The sequence below is a fragment of the Triturus cristatus genome, chromosome 4_2, assembly GCF_964204655.1.
Source record: "Triturus cristatus chromosome 4_2, aTriCri1.1, whole genome shotgun sequence".
Taxonomy (NCBI): domain Eukaryota; kingdom Metazoa; phylum Chordata; class Amphibia; order Caudata; family Salamandridae; genus Triturus; species Triturus cristatus.
In genome coordinates this window covers 753,424,967-753,442,641 of record NC_140586.1, presented here as the reverse complement: position 1 = coordinate 753,442,641, position 17,675 = coordinate 753,424,967, and positions in this window count along the sequence as shown.

Below are 17,675 nucleotides of genomic sequence, written 5' to 3'. Positions count from 1 at the left end.
AGCCGGATCACACTGGAATTTTTGGAGCGATTCTTGTCAAGGCAGTGTGCTTTTTCAAGTATTTTCTTACTGAGCTATTGACCTTAAGGGTGTCCTTGCAGGGCTTGCATTAAAGCCTCTGCTACACATTCCTTACTTGACTTCAAGAGCATTCAGCCTTTACTCAATCGTAAGGTTTCTACCCTCATCATGGCTACCTGTATGATCCCAGCAAATCTGCAGCAAAGTCACAGTTCTCTCCTTATAGGACAATCCCCAACACACCAGATGTGCTTCAAAACCATTAGTAGGAGACCATCAACTGCTTTGTGGGACATTGGAGACAGAGTGTCTCTGCTTGCTGTGTAAGATGTTCTTTACAGTACTAAGTGTCCTCCCTCTCAGATGTAGATCTAGGCTTAGTTGTGCAAATGAAGTGAATCAACCTTGCTAAAAGATGCAGCCAGGCTCCAAGGTCTGATTACAAGGGTGGTGGTGGGGCTGCCAGAGGAATCCATTATCTCTTTTGGCTCCTAGACCTGTGCCCCAAAACACATTTTGTATTTTCTCGCTCAGTTGCATACAAACACCCTCACCATGTCTTTGCTGTCCACAACTTTCAGGCTGACATATGGTTTGCTTCTTCCCAATGACCGTTTATCTTGAACATCAATAGTTTACCTCCCAAAGCTTTAGAAAAATATATTCATTTTGCATTATATGATCATGCCTTTTTGACTCTGGGTTTTCAGGTAGTAAGTGCTCAACCTCCAACCTCTTGTAACCGTTCTTAGCTCCCTTTCAATTCAATTCAATTAAATATAACTTTATTCGGTCGAAAAAACAATAGGCCATAAAAGTACTTTGAAATATTACACATAGCTATAATCACACATACAAATGTAATAATGTTCATACGTTGAAAACAGTTATAAAATGAGTGCATAAAGGTCTTTTAGGGTTTAACAACACATCAAATAATACGTTAAACAGCCATGCTTGAAATGAGCGAAAAGGTGCAAGTCAAAGTCAGATTTCAGTGCTCCATTACAGTACTATAGGCAATAGATGCAGTTACAAGAGCATGAGGAGGAGATAAAGAGAGAGAACAAAAACCTCAAGTAGCGTCCGCCATGTGCTCCTACTACCCTCCAGGAGTAAACCCAACATCACTGCCAACTCTATATACTGAACAATACTGCACGTAAAATTCTGACAGACTATCCCATCATGGTGTGTCTAACCCTAAGTACTGCTTTCAAAAAGGCACAAACGGTGAAAACTATTTTGGGTGAGCACAGGGATTGTAAGCGGAGGAGAGCTAGCCTCCGTAACATGGGTCTCAGAAACTGCTTTCGTGTTAGGCAGTACAATTTACAAAAGAACATAAAGTGCATTAGTGATTGTGCAGAATGATTATCACAGGGGCAGGAGGAAAGTATGTTCCCCTCTGGGTCTAAGAAGTGTTTGAAAAGTAAAAACCAATAAATTGTCCCTGCTCTGAAGCAGAAAAGAAGTGACCGCTCCCATCTTGACAGGTCAAGTGACAGATACAAAGGGGGTTCATCTGTATATAAAAGACTATATTAATGCAACACTGAGGGTTTGAATAACACGTGTTTCAGCCTGATGTTTCCACGTTAGTCCTTAAATAATAATAATGTTTTCACCTCCAAATTGGCATTCCAAATATCCTTGAAAACGTGTCTAAGTCCCAGCATTTTGGGTTAGGCAGGAGGAGAAAAATCTTACACTGATCCAAGGACACCAGGACCTTAGAGACACCACTTGGCGGTCAGGACTCACTCCTTGGGGAATCCACAAGCAGGGTTCCAAGTCCAGATGGAACTGGTCAGCAGTCATAGTTTGGACTCATTAAACGATATAGAGGGTTAATGTACATGTTGCAAAGCACATCATGTTACATGCAAATGACATATTTGTATTTTATGTGTATAGGTAAGTGGGCTACAGCTTTCCACACTGAGATCCTTTCTTTTGTACCTTCGTTTGTGAGTTGCAAACCTTCTAATATATAACAATGAGCTATTAAAAGACATCAAGGAGCTGCATGCAAACTGTACGTCATGGGCTTATATTCTTGTTTTTCTCTTAATCTCCTGTTTTTTTTAAAATTTGCATTGCAAAGAAGGGTTCCTTTGGGTAGTAATAAAGTCTTATTAGTACAAACAGCCCCAATCATTGTGTTTTAAACACTAACGTTGTCTTTCTCCTGACCATGCACTCATAACATAGTGTCTACAAGTATGGACAATATGTGTCTCTTACACCTTATTACCCCTATTGTCTTGTGTAACAGTTCCAGTGTATTTATTTGAATTATTTATTGTCTTTCTGTGTGTGATGTAAAGCACTCCTGATACCATTGACTGGATGGAGTAGTGCTATAAAAAGATGAAATAAAAAATAAAATAATTGAGAGCAATTTAAATCGATATTTTTGTAATTACTCATGCACACATATACATCATGCATTCTAACAGTGCACGCACATCTCTTACACAGGAAGGTTGAACAAAGTCAAATATCTGCTTCTAAATCATAGTTTCTCTATAAGTACTTGTGAATTGATAAGCTATGTGTCATTGTTTCCTTCTGTTGCTCTGGCGTCTAGGTGATAGGCTACAGATGGCTCCCAGCCAGGATGATGCTTGAAAAAAGAAGAGTTGATGGCCCTTTAAATCACCTTTATTTTTGGCCCAGCTGGAAGTAAACATAAGGAAACCTGCAAGCTGCTGCTCCAAACAAAAAGCAGACAACATGCGGGTGCTGCTGGATTATGTCCCAGTGTAATAAAATGACACCAGGAAAAATTCAACATATTTCACTGGACAACCAGATCCTAGATCTGGCTCACAAATGTCTGCCAGAACCAGTATCTGGTGGGATTGTCCTAATTTCCTGCACTGCAATTCCTGGTAGAACCTAGAAGCAGAGGTGTAAGTGCGGATACACACTTCTATCTTCTAACATCAAATATCCTCTAACCCTTGTTGAAGTCTCCAGGTTCCTCCTTGCCAGCACCCGCTGCCATCTAATGAGTAGAACACTGTGTGATTCCATTGCCTTCCTGACTCTTGGAACGTCGTCTTTCTATCTGTTCTTCATCATGTTCCTTTCTGAGTTTCTGTACTTTAGTACCAGTACAAGTGTCCTGAGGTTCTTTGCCCCATTGTCAATATCCCAATATTAAAACGCTAGTTTTGAGGTAAAAATATCACTCTCCCTATGTCACCCTTCCCAAGCATGTGCTAATTTTGCAGTTCTCCTCAGGAATACTACGGGATTCTCTAGATGAATTTTAAAGTACTAAAATCAAAATGGGGGAGAGGTAAGATTATAGGAAGGACACCTCAACTTCCCAAAAAGCTCATGCAAATCAATAAGGAATGCTCTCTGCTGGGAATTTCTTACATTGAGCCTATTTCCTCACATAAATTTAGACAATAGTCCCTATTTTGTAAAAGGGAACTTCTCCACACAGATAAGTGGAATGCTTCATCATTGAGTCTGGCACTCGACGTATCTAATATTGCCGTGCAGGCACAACCCCACTTTTGGAGGAAGCACTTTGGTGGTAGTAATAAGGATCTCGGAGGGATCTAATATAATGGTTTTAAATAGCATGCAGGTGAACCCCAATCACATCGTGCTCTAGACCTGACCTTCAGAACAGGGCATAAAAATGGCAGACGTAAACAATATGACAGAACAAAGTACTACGAGGACTTCTCCCAGTGTGGGGGTACAACACAGATGTGGTATTGTCAACTGTACATATCATTTCAGATGTGTTTTTTAATGCAGACAATACTAGAAATATGCCTTCTCAAACTGGGCACAGCAGCCCAGCCAAGACTTTCAGAAATTGACAGAGCCCTCCACAGGAGGCAAACAGAACTGAATAAAACACTCCAGAGGTGGCTCCGAACCTGAACACACTATTCAAGAAGTAGCAATATGTCCGGTGAGACATTTCGAGCTGAACACAACCATCCAGAATCAGCTTCATACAATACTTCAGATGATCTCAGTAGAACTGGGCACAGAAGAGCTGTTGGCCTCCACAGCTCTGTACTAAAGCATTGGCATACATACAGACATACATACCTCCGTTTCACATGATTAAAGTGTAGAGGGTGAGGGACCTTAGTACTGGAGCATGGCAAATTCCACAGCTGCAAGTGTATTTCCCTCTGTGACGCTATCCTATGGCTTGTGATGGAAGGCCTCTGGAAGCTTGTGTCCCTGTAGCACAAACAAGAGGTCAGTGCGCTATCCCTTGCAGTCACTTTAGGGTTCAAGGCAAGCAGATCCAGTCTTCTTTCTTCAGTCAGCAAGGCATTCCCTCTGAATCTTCCACAGGTCCAGGATAGTTCTGATGAGAGGTTCTGAGGATGCCACTTTTACACCCAGTGCCAAACTTTATGTGGTGGTCCCTCTCTTTGCCTTCCACTAAACAGATTCTGGTCAGATTGTCCTCTTCCCCTGTGTTTGGTTACAAAGGGCAGGACATTTACCAGAGGCAGGGCAGGCAGCTTCAAAAGCCTGGAAGGGAGTGGTAGAGGCCTCGGGATCTCCTCAGGAAGGGCTGAGTACAACCCCCAAAAAGTCCTCCCCACACCCAAAACACTTTTCTCCCTGCATGGAAGTAATGCACATCACACCACAAGAAAGCCATTAATAGTCATGTGACTCTGAACACTGGAAGAAAGACACATTTGGTTTAGGCATAAAAATGCCAACTTTCTCAAAATGGCATTTTCAGAATAGTATATTTAGAATCCGGTTTTACCATCAAAGAGAATTCTAAATTACAAATGAGTGGAAGGAGTATTTCTCTATCTGCTCCCAAATTGAAGTTATAACTTACTGAGTGCAGTAAGGTATCCAAGTGTTAACCTATGAGAGAGTTAGCCTTGCTACAGTGAAAAACAACTATAGGAACTCTTCACAGCCAGGACATGTAAAACATAAGTACACATTTTGCCTACTTTTTACCATCCAACCTGCCTATTAGCCTTTAGGGCCTACCTATGGGGTGACCTTAGAGTACTAAAAAGGAATGTTTAGGCCTGACAAAAGGTTTATTTTGCCAGGTAGAAATATCAATTTAAAAGTGCTCTACAGGCCAGATCCTCCTTGAACTGGAACGCAGGCAACCTAGTACCGGTTTATCCCTTACTCTGGTTCTTCAGCCAGGTATAGCTTGGTTCCAGTGGCACAGTGAGCCCGGTAGGAGTGAGCAGCCCCCTGTGAAAGAGTCCCCAGCCGCTTAAAGGAAGTCTGTGGGACAGCTTGATGAACTAAATGCGTCCTGGAGACGCAATATTGCTTTCACTCAGCTATCCAGTAACCAAGAATATCACATGAGATCTTCATGAGAGCAAGGGAACCTCAATGCCTGCAACAAGTCACAGAGAGTGAATATACATCATCCCTAAAGCACCCTCGTCTGTAGAATGTCTGGTATCATTCCCTCTAGTTGCCTTTAAGGAAATTAGGGCTTCCTAAACTTCACACCCTGGTGCAGAGATTCATTGGGGTAGCTAAAGGATGAAGCTAATTACACAACTATTGGATTACTTTTCTAGCTCAAGAAGAAATATTGTAAATTGACACACATTCAGGACCCCCATACCTACATAGATTCCAGCTTTCGCTTGGCAAACTCAGTGGTCATAATGGATGCCCCCAAACGTGAATGGGCTGATGCAGCTGTGATCTTCACTGTGACTCCAATTGGTTAGCGTTGTTATGAAGGAGGTGATACATATATCTTTCCTTTTCAAAATAAAGTTTTTCAGAATTTCAACTACCCCCAAAGTTATAAGGGGTACCATTGCATTAATCTTAAGACCCGCTATAGTGTCTTCCTGTGCCTAGAAGAAGAACTTCATAACCATCTCAACGTACTCTTTGTTGGGTATGTCTTATGTTCTATGAAGCGTTTGGCTCGCACTGTAACTAGAAAGACATTGGTCACACTTGAGTACGACAAAATGGGGCAGTAGTTTTGCCTTCTTCTTTTTCCTAAAAGAGGCTGATTTCTTGCTTCAGATGACTTATGCATCCTCCACCAAAAACGATGTAGCAGAGCTCTGCTCTAGTGCAGCACTTTATCTAAGATAAAAAAAATTAGCACATGCATTTGTACCCTTGACAGCGGAGCAGTACTAAAGTGATCCCATTTCTACTCTCAAAATACATAAAATGTGCCTGTTTTCCCAACCAAAGAGATTCACTAGCCAATGGTAAAGTCTTCCACATACAAGTATCCCACCCTCAAATACTTCGATTGAAGCTAAGGAATTTCCAGTCAACCATACAGCATGAGCATTTGTTATCAAGAACCTAATGCTGATACATCACATCACACAATGGTAGGTGAACAAGCCAGGTCAATGCTTGGTCGCTTCCTGAATCATTGGCTTTGGTGCTCGTCCCCTTCTTGTTTAGATGACAATAATTTGATTCCTTAAATTTTAGTGTAAATGTCCCTAAATTGTGAGAAAACCTTTATTAATTTAATAGTTAGAGGTGAGGGTAATGCCCTTAAGAGGAAACCTATACACTCTCTGATTATCAACTAACACAGCTCTATTGGAATACTTGGATCTGAAGACTTTTCCTTTAAATTACTCTAGTATTTCAGAATACAGAATTCTTCAGCGAAACATAAATTCTCACACTTGTGACTTATTGCAGAAACCAAAGAGTTAATACAAACAATAGAATTGATTAAGTATTTAGCTCAAGGTTACCTGGCTCTAGCACAATAACTCATGCTCTGCCAAAAGTGCCTTCTAGACACTGGAAAAGGCATTGAGAAAGGAAACGTCTAAATGGTGGGATGCAGCTTCTGAAAAATATATTGAGGCAGACAGGATACCACGAGGGTTAGGGATATTTATAGCTTCTCTCCTTTTGAAACTACAGACCCCATAAAAATAAAACAAATATGGGAGACAAACCTCAACGAAGCCTCTAACAATATGGTAAAACAATATATTAAGATAGCTGAGGAGGCTTGTGAGAAATACAAGAGTGAGGTTGATGAGCTCACCAAGAAAATTGAAGAAGCTAACTTAGGAGATGAAACTTAAAATAACTATGCTATTCTTAATAAAGTTATTGATGAATGTGCAGAAGACAAATAACAGAAAATTCTGATGTACCCAGTTTTACTATTAAACCCTTTGTTGCTAGGCCTTCCCAATCCATCGTGCGGAGCCTTTTTGGGGCTATTTGGGGTAGTTCGCGCTTAGGCCCCTGTAACTTTTTGTTCACATAAGGTATCCACACCAAGTGTTTCTTCCAACATTGTGAGGATTCTAAAGGTACCCAGGGTTTGTGGATTCTCCTGTAGGAGACAGAGAAATCAGCCAAAATACAGCACATTTTTGTTTTTGTTAGGGAAAAATGGGAAAATAATGCTGCAGAGAAAGCGTCATGTATTTTACCTGCAAATGGTATCAACAAAAGGTTTGTGGTGCTAAAATCACCATCTTTCCAGATTTTAGGAACAGGCAGACTTTTGTTAGAAAACCTAACAAAATATTTTACACAGTTTTGGCATTTTACTGGGACATAGCCTATTTTGCCTATTTTTTGTGCTTTTAAACTCCTTCCAGTTAGTGGTGGAAATGCTTATGAATCTATAATGGATCCTGAAAAGCTATACATTTCTGAAAAGTAGACAGCATTTTGAACTCAGCAAGGGGTCATTTGTGTAGACCCTTCAAGGATTTTCTATAGAAACTAACCAAACTAAATAGGAAAACTTATTTGAAAAAGTGAGGTATCATTTTACTCAGGAAATCGAGGGGAAGGCTAGGTGGTAGGTCCTTTGTGCCGGTGCGGTGATACCAGACAGAAATGTGAAGAAATTATATTTTCTAGATAAATCTGAGGTTTGCAGAGGATTGTAGGTAGGAATACATTGGGGGATCCATGCCAGCCATACCTCCCTGGACTCCCCCGGCTGTTTAGTTTTAGGAAATGTCTGGGATTGGTATGTTTCCCTCGATGGCCGCCGAGCCCGGGACCAAAATCGCAGGTGACTCCCTTGCAAAACCAGGTAGTTTTGTGATAGATAATTTTGATGTCCCCATAATTCATATTGAGTCCCTCCCTGTAGCAGGCACTTGGCCCACCCACACAAGCAAGGTAGCATTTTCTCAGGAGACCCAGTGGAACTCTGGTTGATAAGAAATTTGGGCGAATCCCACAGATTTCCCACACAGAAATATGAAAAGAATTAGATTTTTTTCTGCTAAATTTTAGATTTACAGGGGATTCTTGGTGGGAAAATGTTGGGGGATCAATGCAAGCCACACCTCCCTGGACTCCCGAGGGTATCTAGTTTTCAGAAATGTCTGGGTTTGGCAGGTTTCCCTAGATTTCTGCCAAACCCGGGACCATAAACACTGGTGACCTCTTTTCAAAACCAGGTCTTTTTATGATTAATAATTTTGATGTCTTCACAATTATTTTTGGATCCTTTCATGTTGCAGGCAGTTGGCCCACCCACGAAAGTGAGGTAGCATTTTTATCAGGAGACCTGGGGGAACACTGGGTGGTAGTACGTTTGTGCAGGCCATGTGATCCCACAGATTTCCACACAGAAATATATGGAAAATATGATTTTTTAGATGAATTTGAGGTTTGTAGAAAATTCTGGGTAGGAAATTTTGGGGGATCAACGCAAGCAACACCTCCCTGGACTCCCCCGGTGTCTAGTTTTTAGAAATGTCTAAGTTTGCAGGTTTTCCTAAATGGCCGCCAAGCCCGGGACCAAAACACTCGTGAGCCCCTTGAAAAACCGGGTTGTTTTGTGCTAGATAGGTAGACGCCTGTGTTTGTAGCCCCAGGCTTGCAGACATCTAGGGGAACCTAAAAAAACCCAGACATTTCTGAAAACTAGAAACCCGGGGGAGTCTAGGGTTTACATGGATCCCTCAAAGGTTTTCTTACCCAGAATCTGCTGCAAACCTCAAATGTAGCAAAAAAATCAATTTTTCCTCTAATTTCTGTGTAGGAAAGTTGTGGGATCACCGGACTACACAAATTCCCTACCGCTTAGCGTTCCTCTTATTCTCCCAATAAAAATTATACCTCACTTGTGAGATGTGCCAAGTGCCTGTGACATGGAAGGGCCAAAAAGATATAGAGATTAAGGGGGATCCAAAGCGGTTCCAAAAGGGCAGTTTGTTTATACTTTTTTTGTATGACGCTACTTTGGGCACCCACACAAGTGAGGTATCATTTTTCTCAGGAAACCAAGGGGAATGCCGGGTGGGACAAAGTTGGGGCCTACGCTGTGATTCTACAACTTTTCCGCACTGAAATATGAGGAAAATATGACTTTTTAAGTAAATTCAGGGTTTGCAGGGGATTCTGGGTAAGAAAACGCTAGGTGATCCATGCAAGCCACACCACCAGCTAAGAGTCAGACCAGGCACACCACCATCTATGCACACCACCAGCTAAGCATCATCCACGCACACATCCAGCCAAGCGCCATCCATGCACACTGCCAGCCAAGTGCCATCCATGCCCACTGCCAGCCATGCACCACCAGGGCACTCTGCCAGCTAAGTGCCATCCCCCACGCCGCCAGCCAAGGGATTGGCATGCCCATTCTGGGCAGCCCCACCCCTATTTATGATAACAAACATAATCCCTGGTGCCTGGTGGGCCTTCTGCCCCTCTGGGTGTGGAAGATAAGGGACTATTACCTCCATTTGCCTTCTGGGGGGCAAAAAGACTGGCAATTTATTTATGAGGGTGGGGGCATTGGCATTCACATTCTGAGCAGACCCCCATCCCTACGTATGAAAAAAAGCATAATCCCTGGTGCCTAATGGGCTTTCTGCCCCACCCCCGGGGGCAGATCTGGGGCTATTGCTCCTATCTTCCTCCTGGGGGGAAAGAAAGACTGGCTTTTTTGGGGGGAGGTTGGGGCATTGGCATGTCCATTTTGGGCAGCCCTACCCCTATATACATAAAGATAATGAATCCCTGGTGTCTAGTGTGCTTTCTGCCTCCCAGGGGGACAGAAAGACTGAATTTTAGGAAAAACATTGGGGGGAGCAAAAACCCTTGCCCAAGGGACCACTCCCCGCCCTGGTGTCTAGTGGTGGATCCCTGCTTGGGAATCGCCCTCCTGTGGCGATACCCAAGCCGAAATCCACTAGAGAGGTGTAGCATTGGAAATGGGAGATTCTCCCCTTTCTAACGATACCTCTCCCGACTGTCTGCAAGCACGTAGGCAGTGAAACTGAAATGAGCCAATTGGCTCATTTCAGTTTCAGTGAAATTACATCAGCGCGCACATAATTTCACGGAAACATTCAGAACAGCCCGAGAGCTGGGGAAGCTCTTCCCCAGCTGCCGAGGCTGTTTTGGTTGAAAGAAAATCCCTCTGGTGCCTGCACCAGAGGGATATCCTTTGGCATGTGCGCGGACGGCCGGGAGCCATCTGACGCACATGAGCACCCGGCATGGAATGGGTTGACTTGGTCATGTATATATAATCGACCAAAATATATGACAATGTACCATCTGGATCATCAACAATAACATTACCACCCTGTCGGTCAGTTGGAAATGCTTTATTTTGTAATTAGAAACCCAGCGAATAAAATGTAACCTTAATCTCGTTAGTAAATATCAGAGATGGAAATTAACAACCATCCTCAAATATGGCTCCAACACTGGGCCTGTCAATAGTATAGTGTGTGTCCTCACCGAGGGTTTGGTGCGCTTCCTCCCTTCCCTTTCTGGGAGCATTAATGAGAGAAATACATTATTACTGAACAGATCCAATCATCCCACCCTCTCTAGTTTATTTTTAACATACCCAATCTATCCAATTTGTCAACTACCTCAAAACGGGAGCCAATGCCCAACTCTTCATTGACCACTTGGGCAGGGGTCTTTGCGGAAACTGTCATAATTTTCCACAAAAAAGTATCTTCTGCCCATTGCAGTTCCTTACAATCCTTGTAGCCCTATAGATCAGACCCATAGCATGCCATAGGAAGGCATGTTTCTGAATACACCTTTATTAATGTCTGCGATGGTTTACCCCCTAGTCTTGAAGCAAAGTCCGTTGTTGCTGCACCTTCTCTTAGCAAAGTATTCTTTTTAATATTTTTATGAGGTTTCCATGACCCCGCTCATCAAATACAAAACCTTAGTAAGGAAAAGTTTCTGCCTTCATGAGTTCAATTTCCTTGCTTATAAATTTTATCTTAACTTTTTTCTGCTGACCCACTACCATTGTGTTAAATTTTGTGAAATTGCTCGCTAGATTCAAGGTATCCATAAAGGACACAAAGGCATCCAAGAGTCTTTGCAAGCCTACCGGGGTCCTTGCTATCAGGACTGCATCGTCGGCATACATTAATGCAGTGATCATTTTATTACCAACTCTTGGTATATCACTTGAGGCAGCACTAAGTGTGGGCTCTAATTGATTAATATAAAGGGTGAAAAGAAGGTGAGCAAGAATGCACCCTTGCCTAACTCCCCTTTTAAAATTCCACTGCTAGCGACACACTACCGTCTTCACCATACCTAATACTGGCCGTGAGATTTGTATGAAGGATATGTAGGAATGCCATTAAATCATAATCTACCCCTATTTTAATTAGCATGGGCCATAATTCTGCTCTATTTACTCAGTTGACGGCTACAGTTATATCCATGAAAACTATGGAGGAATTCCCCTGTTTGGTGAATGTGTATTTGCCAATAATGAGCTGTAAATTCATACACTGGTCCAATATTCATAGACCCTTCCTATAGCCGTCTTGGAGATCTGAGATTATCTCATGCTTGTCTAACCAATCAGCCAATCTAACCAGTAAAGCCCTCCCCGTGATTTTTTCAGCAGAAGATAGCAGGGAGGTAGGCTGGTAACATTGGGGGTTGTCCCTCTCCCCCTTTTTAAATTTTGGAACAATAACCGATTTTAACCAGGCCTCTGGAAAATTTCTTCTACATGCAGTGTTAAAAACCTGAGATAATATTTTAGCCCATTTTGACGGGTCAGTCTTATACAAATCTGCTGGGACATTATCTACTCCAGGAGTTTTACCCTCAACTGAAGCCATAATGGCTTCATAGACCTCCTGTTCACTAAAGGTTAGCGGCCAGGCATTTCCATCAAGTTCTCACTCCAGCTCTTCATCCTCAACCCTCACCTCCCCAAACATCTCATATATTCGAGATATCACACTATCCCATTATAATCTTCTTTCTTTGTCCTTCGGAAGGTTTAAAGGGCCTACTTCCTCTATTTCCAAGTCCTGCATTAAGTCTAAAAAGATGGATTGTGATCACTAAAATTACTACATTCCACCCGTAGGCCCTGTATTCGGGGTAACAGAGGGGCATTATAAAATATATTGTGGAATAAAAACCTCAGCCAAAAAATGAAGGGACATAATCTCCTCCCCCAGTCTGGGTAATGCAGCACAGATTATTATTAACCATGATATCTTCAAGGAGCAGCCATTGTGCAGAATGTTCAGAATGTATATTATTTGGGCTATTTCCATCCAAACTCTCGTTTATTACACATCCTTTCTCACAGCGTTGAAAATTGAAATCTGAAAGGAGAAACGAAAACGGAGTGACCTGTATTTCCCCAAAATCTTCCAGGAAGCACAGTAAACTAGTTAGTGGTTCTTTTTGCTCAGCTCGTATGAAGGCATTATAAATATAGGGTGGCTATACAATGTAATTTAATCGCTACAAGAGTAAATAAGCCACCCCTCACTCTTCTTGCTGATGATGGTAGTGCAGCCTTGAAAAAGGATGAGAAACCCTCTAAATAAAATGTATTGTCCAAGTCCCAAGTTTCCTGCAAGGTGACTATACTGTTACTCGCAATAATGTTCTGCTATCTAGAGTCATCCCTTTTTGCCCTCAACCCAGCTATGTTCCAACTTAGGATATTCAACTTATTCTTTTTCAGCTGCTGGGGCTCAAGCCTTTAGGGACCCTTCATTTCACAACAGCACACAGGGACACATCTCGTAGAGCTAGCTCCCTCTTGCGAAGTGCTCACTCAATCATTGTCTTCTTAACTAGTCAAAGGGACAAACCTATTTGTTAGAATAATTTCCTCACTCTGTGTAAAACTCCCTGCATATCTATGCTGGAGGGATAATGTCCTCAACTGGTTTAGACTGTTGTCACATCGGGATGGGACTTGGGGACCATAATGCCTAGGGGTAGCCGGGGCCAAATGCCTATAGAAAAAGCCCAGTGGCAAAATCCTTACCGGGCTAGATTTGACCAATCCAGCTCTAGCCTGAGCCAAATCCTCACCTGCCTCGAAGGAGTTTCAAACATTACCCACTATTATATCCCCTATGAAAGGCTTTCCCAGACTCCCAACTCTTCAGAACTATAGTTAGGCTAACTCCCCCTCCCCGCAACAATTCCCTCATCTTCAACCAGCAATCCTTCGCAGACAACCTCAGTAAGGCAAGTACCAAGACTGCCCCTAGTAGAAACACTTGGCTGCCTAACTGATTGTACCAGATAGAAGGAACATCATTTTGTGAGGAGGGGTACCCACTATCAGCAACAGGTGCAGATCCATCTCATTAGCTGTAAGCAAAACCTGGCGTTAAGCTAATTAGATTTCATTTGACACCAAGTCCACCGCTGTTGTCAGAAAGCTATCAATTGTAGTATGCAGGCGTGACATTGGCTGTTGTTGAGCAGCGGAGCTCCCAGGTCTAACCTTCCTCTTGCTCATATTTACCACAGGGGAAATTCAGCACACATAAGGAACTCTAGGAATTTAAAACAGACAAACTCACAGTACCTTTTCAGTCGATATACTTCACTAAAGTAAGGGCCAAGAGATTAGGTCCAGTCCAGTCTCTGACGGGCTAAGACGGGCCCTTCTTGGCCAGGTCTTCACCCGAGTGCGACCCGCACGCGTCCCGCACTGCGGGAAGCCTCCATTGGTTTTGTAGCGCACCCGGAAGTCCAGGGACTGGGAAAGGCAAGTTGGGGGATGTATTACCACTGCAGCTGTCAGGCAGACACAATCGGTGACGAAGGTACAAGCTCCTGCCCTGTGGGAGCCTCAGTTGGTTTGGTAGTGCACCTGGAAGTCCAGGGACTGGGAAAGGCAAGCTGGGGGATGTAGTCCCACCCCAGCTGTTAGGCGGACACAAACTGCGGCGAAGGTACAAGGCTCCCCACTTCCACACAACCACCATCAAGGTCAGCTATAGAATCACATGGGAGTGAGGTGTTAGCACATACCTCAAGACTGGGGGTGTATTTGTTAGGAGAAGTTACCAGACATCAAATAGGTATATGGTATAAAAACACAACAAGCCAGATACCAGAACATGAGTAGCAAATTTAGGAGTCCTAACTTTACTACTCCTAAACTGAGAAAAATCCTAACTTTAAGACTTTCGGTATTCACAGAAGGCATTTAGAAGTCCTAAAGTTAGGAGTCCTAACTTTACTGCTCCTAAACTGAGAAAAATCCTAACTTTAAGACTTTCGGTATTCACAGAAGGCATTTAGGAGTCCTAAAGTTAGGACTCCTAACTTTACTGCACCTAAACTGAGAAAAATCCTAACTTTAAGACTTTCGGTATTCACAGAAGGCATTTAGGAGTTCTAAAGTTAGGACTCCTAACTTTACTACTCCTAAACTGAGAAAAATCCTAACTTTAAGACTTTCGGTATTCACAGAAGGCATTTAGAAGTCCTAAAGTTAGGAGTCCTAACTTTACTACTCCTAAACTGAGAAAAATCCTAACTTTAAGACTTTCGGTATTCACAGAAGGCATTTAGGAGTCCTAAAGTTAGCAGTCATAACTTTACTACTCCTAAACTGAGAAAAATCCTAACTTTAAGACTTTCTCTATTCACAGAAGGCATTTAGGAGTCCTAAAGTTAGGGGTCCTATCTTTACTACTCCTAAACTGAGAAAAATCCTAACTTTAAGACTTTCGGTATTCACAGAAGGCATTTAGGAGTCCTAAAGTTAGGAGTCCTAACTTTACTACTCCTAAACTGAGAAAAATCCTATCTTTAAGACTTTCGGTATTTACAGAAGGCATTTAGGAGTCCTAAAGTTAGGACTCCTTACTTCTGTGAATACCGAAATGAGTAAGTGCCTTCTGTGAATACCAAAATGAGTAAGTCCCTTCAGTGAATACCAAAATGGTAGTAAGTTTAGGATTTTGTCTTAAGTTAGTTCTGTGAATCTGGCCCATCCTGAGTACATTGGATAACATAGATTGGCAAACTGACTAGACTATAACTGTAGTCAGTTTATACACCACTTGGATTGCAGCAGTAAACAAGGCATTATCCACTCAATCAGAGCATTATCTGAACTCACGCAATATGAGTCTTGATATGCTGGCACTTCAGTCTCACATACAATATTTATAGGTTCAATAATGAATATTCCCATCAGACTCAGGGTCCTCACCATTTACATTGACAAAATCAGACTCCAAACAACATTGTTTCATAAAGAAACTGCTGGCAATTCAATCTTACCGGCTGACAGCTGCCATCCACCAGCTATTATTCATAACATCCCTAAAGGAGGAATACTCAGGACTTGCATAAGCTGCTCACAATATTACAACTTCGAAATAAAATCAGAAAAACGAATTAGCAGACTGGTATGAGGGGGCTATAGATCGCAACAACTCAACCGAGTTGTTACAGAAATTGTTCAAACCCCATGCACTACCTTTCTGACTGATAATAAACGACCCAAAAGTGGCACTGACAAGGAAAACTTGACATTTATAATGTAATTTCACAATGGTTACTAACAAATTCATCAATTCCTACAGAAACAGCAACCCATGTATAAACGACAGCATTTCTGCACAACCCAGATGGAGGTCTGAAAAGCCACTAACTTAAAACAAATACTCTGCCAATCTGAATTTGAGCATTGAAGAAAATGGACCACATCCTTCCTTGCGAAATTAGCAGGTTTTAACACCTGACATGACAGCTCCAAATATAAATTTGGACTTAACAAACTAAAGGCCTTCACACCAGATGGAACGAGTAGGGCGCCAATCAATCAGTGGATCAACTGCAATAGCATCTATGTAGTGTACATTGTACTTTGCTCGTGCTCCAAAATCTACCAGGGTAGTACTATCCATCTATTGAAAATAAAAATGCAAGAACACTACAGCAATATACATAAAACAGATCCGTTACTCCCATTAACGGATCATTTTATCAGATTTCACAAACATGATCATCAATTTATGTTCGTTGGCCTCAAACATATTCCTCCACACTTACGGGGAGGAAATTGAGAACTCAGAATGCAACAAAAGAAGAGCAAGTATGTACTACTATTAGATACAGTACAGAATGGCCTGAAAAAAGATGCTGAAATACTTTTCAAGCTCACTAAACTGAAACCTGACACCAACCTTCAGTTGACTCCTTATATCGATTGAGCCCATAGATGCCTTTAGAATCAGGCATAATTTCTCAATATCCTACAATTTGTAAGGAATTACTCCAACAACTTGCTTTCTAGATCATCTAATTTTGTATTGTTTTCTAGAAACTTAGGGGCATATTCACAAGGATCTATCGCCGAGTTATCGGCACTTTATATCAGCCAAAGTCGCGATAAATGTATCGCCCCATTCACAAGCTGGTGATAACAGCCGATATCACCAGTTTACCTGCGATAGCAGCCGCAAAAAACATCGCCACAAATGAGCCCGGAAACTATCGCTAATGAGATGCAGAGTAGGCGTTCCCGTGCAAAAAGCCGCAACAACAGCACTCCGCAACATTCTCAACGACCAGCCAGATCGGCGATAAGATCTCAAAACAGGCGATAAGGCGCATTAGCAGCAGGAATCTAACACCTGGTGTAAAGTCAGATGACAACCTGCACCAGAAAAGGGAGTCCAGCCCAGAGCCACACCTGAAGAACAACAGATGCCATGGAGCTACTGACCATGCATCCCGGAGCCCCAAGAGGGCAACAACACCCACCACCACCCCCAGGACCCCCCGCCCCGGGCCCTACTCCAGGCACCCTCCACACCCCCCGGACAAAGGTATGTCACATCAACGTTACGAAATCATGAACAAAACAATTCGCCTGATGTCACACAATTACAACACCTAACATACATGTGTTGTCAGAAAAAGGAGAATCATACATTCATCTTAGAATGTCCAAATAATTCATTTTATTCAGAATAAACACGTAACAACTATTTTGAAGAGTCATGGCTGGTCTTCTCAGGACAATCTGTAAGTCACAGCCTGCAATACAAAATTCTAGATAAGAAGGTGTGTCATGTGCTCGTCAAAGGACAGAGAGAGAGAGAGCGCGAAAGAGAGCGAGAGATAGAGAGAAACAGAGAGAGAGGGAGAGAAAGAGAGAGAGAGAGGGAGAGAGAGAGAGTGAGGGAGAGAGAGAAAGAAAGAGAGAGATTGTACAAGGAGCGTAAGTCCAACCGGGCTCTTGGCTCATACATGCCAACTGTTGTGTGTGTATCGCTATTGGTGCACACTAAGTCTAAGGCCTGGCATCAATTGCAACGCGAAGGCCACATCACATTTCAAAAATGCAAGTAGTAGTCAGACTAACATTAGGTATGAAACTTCTTTGT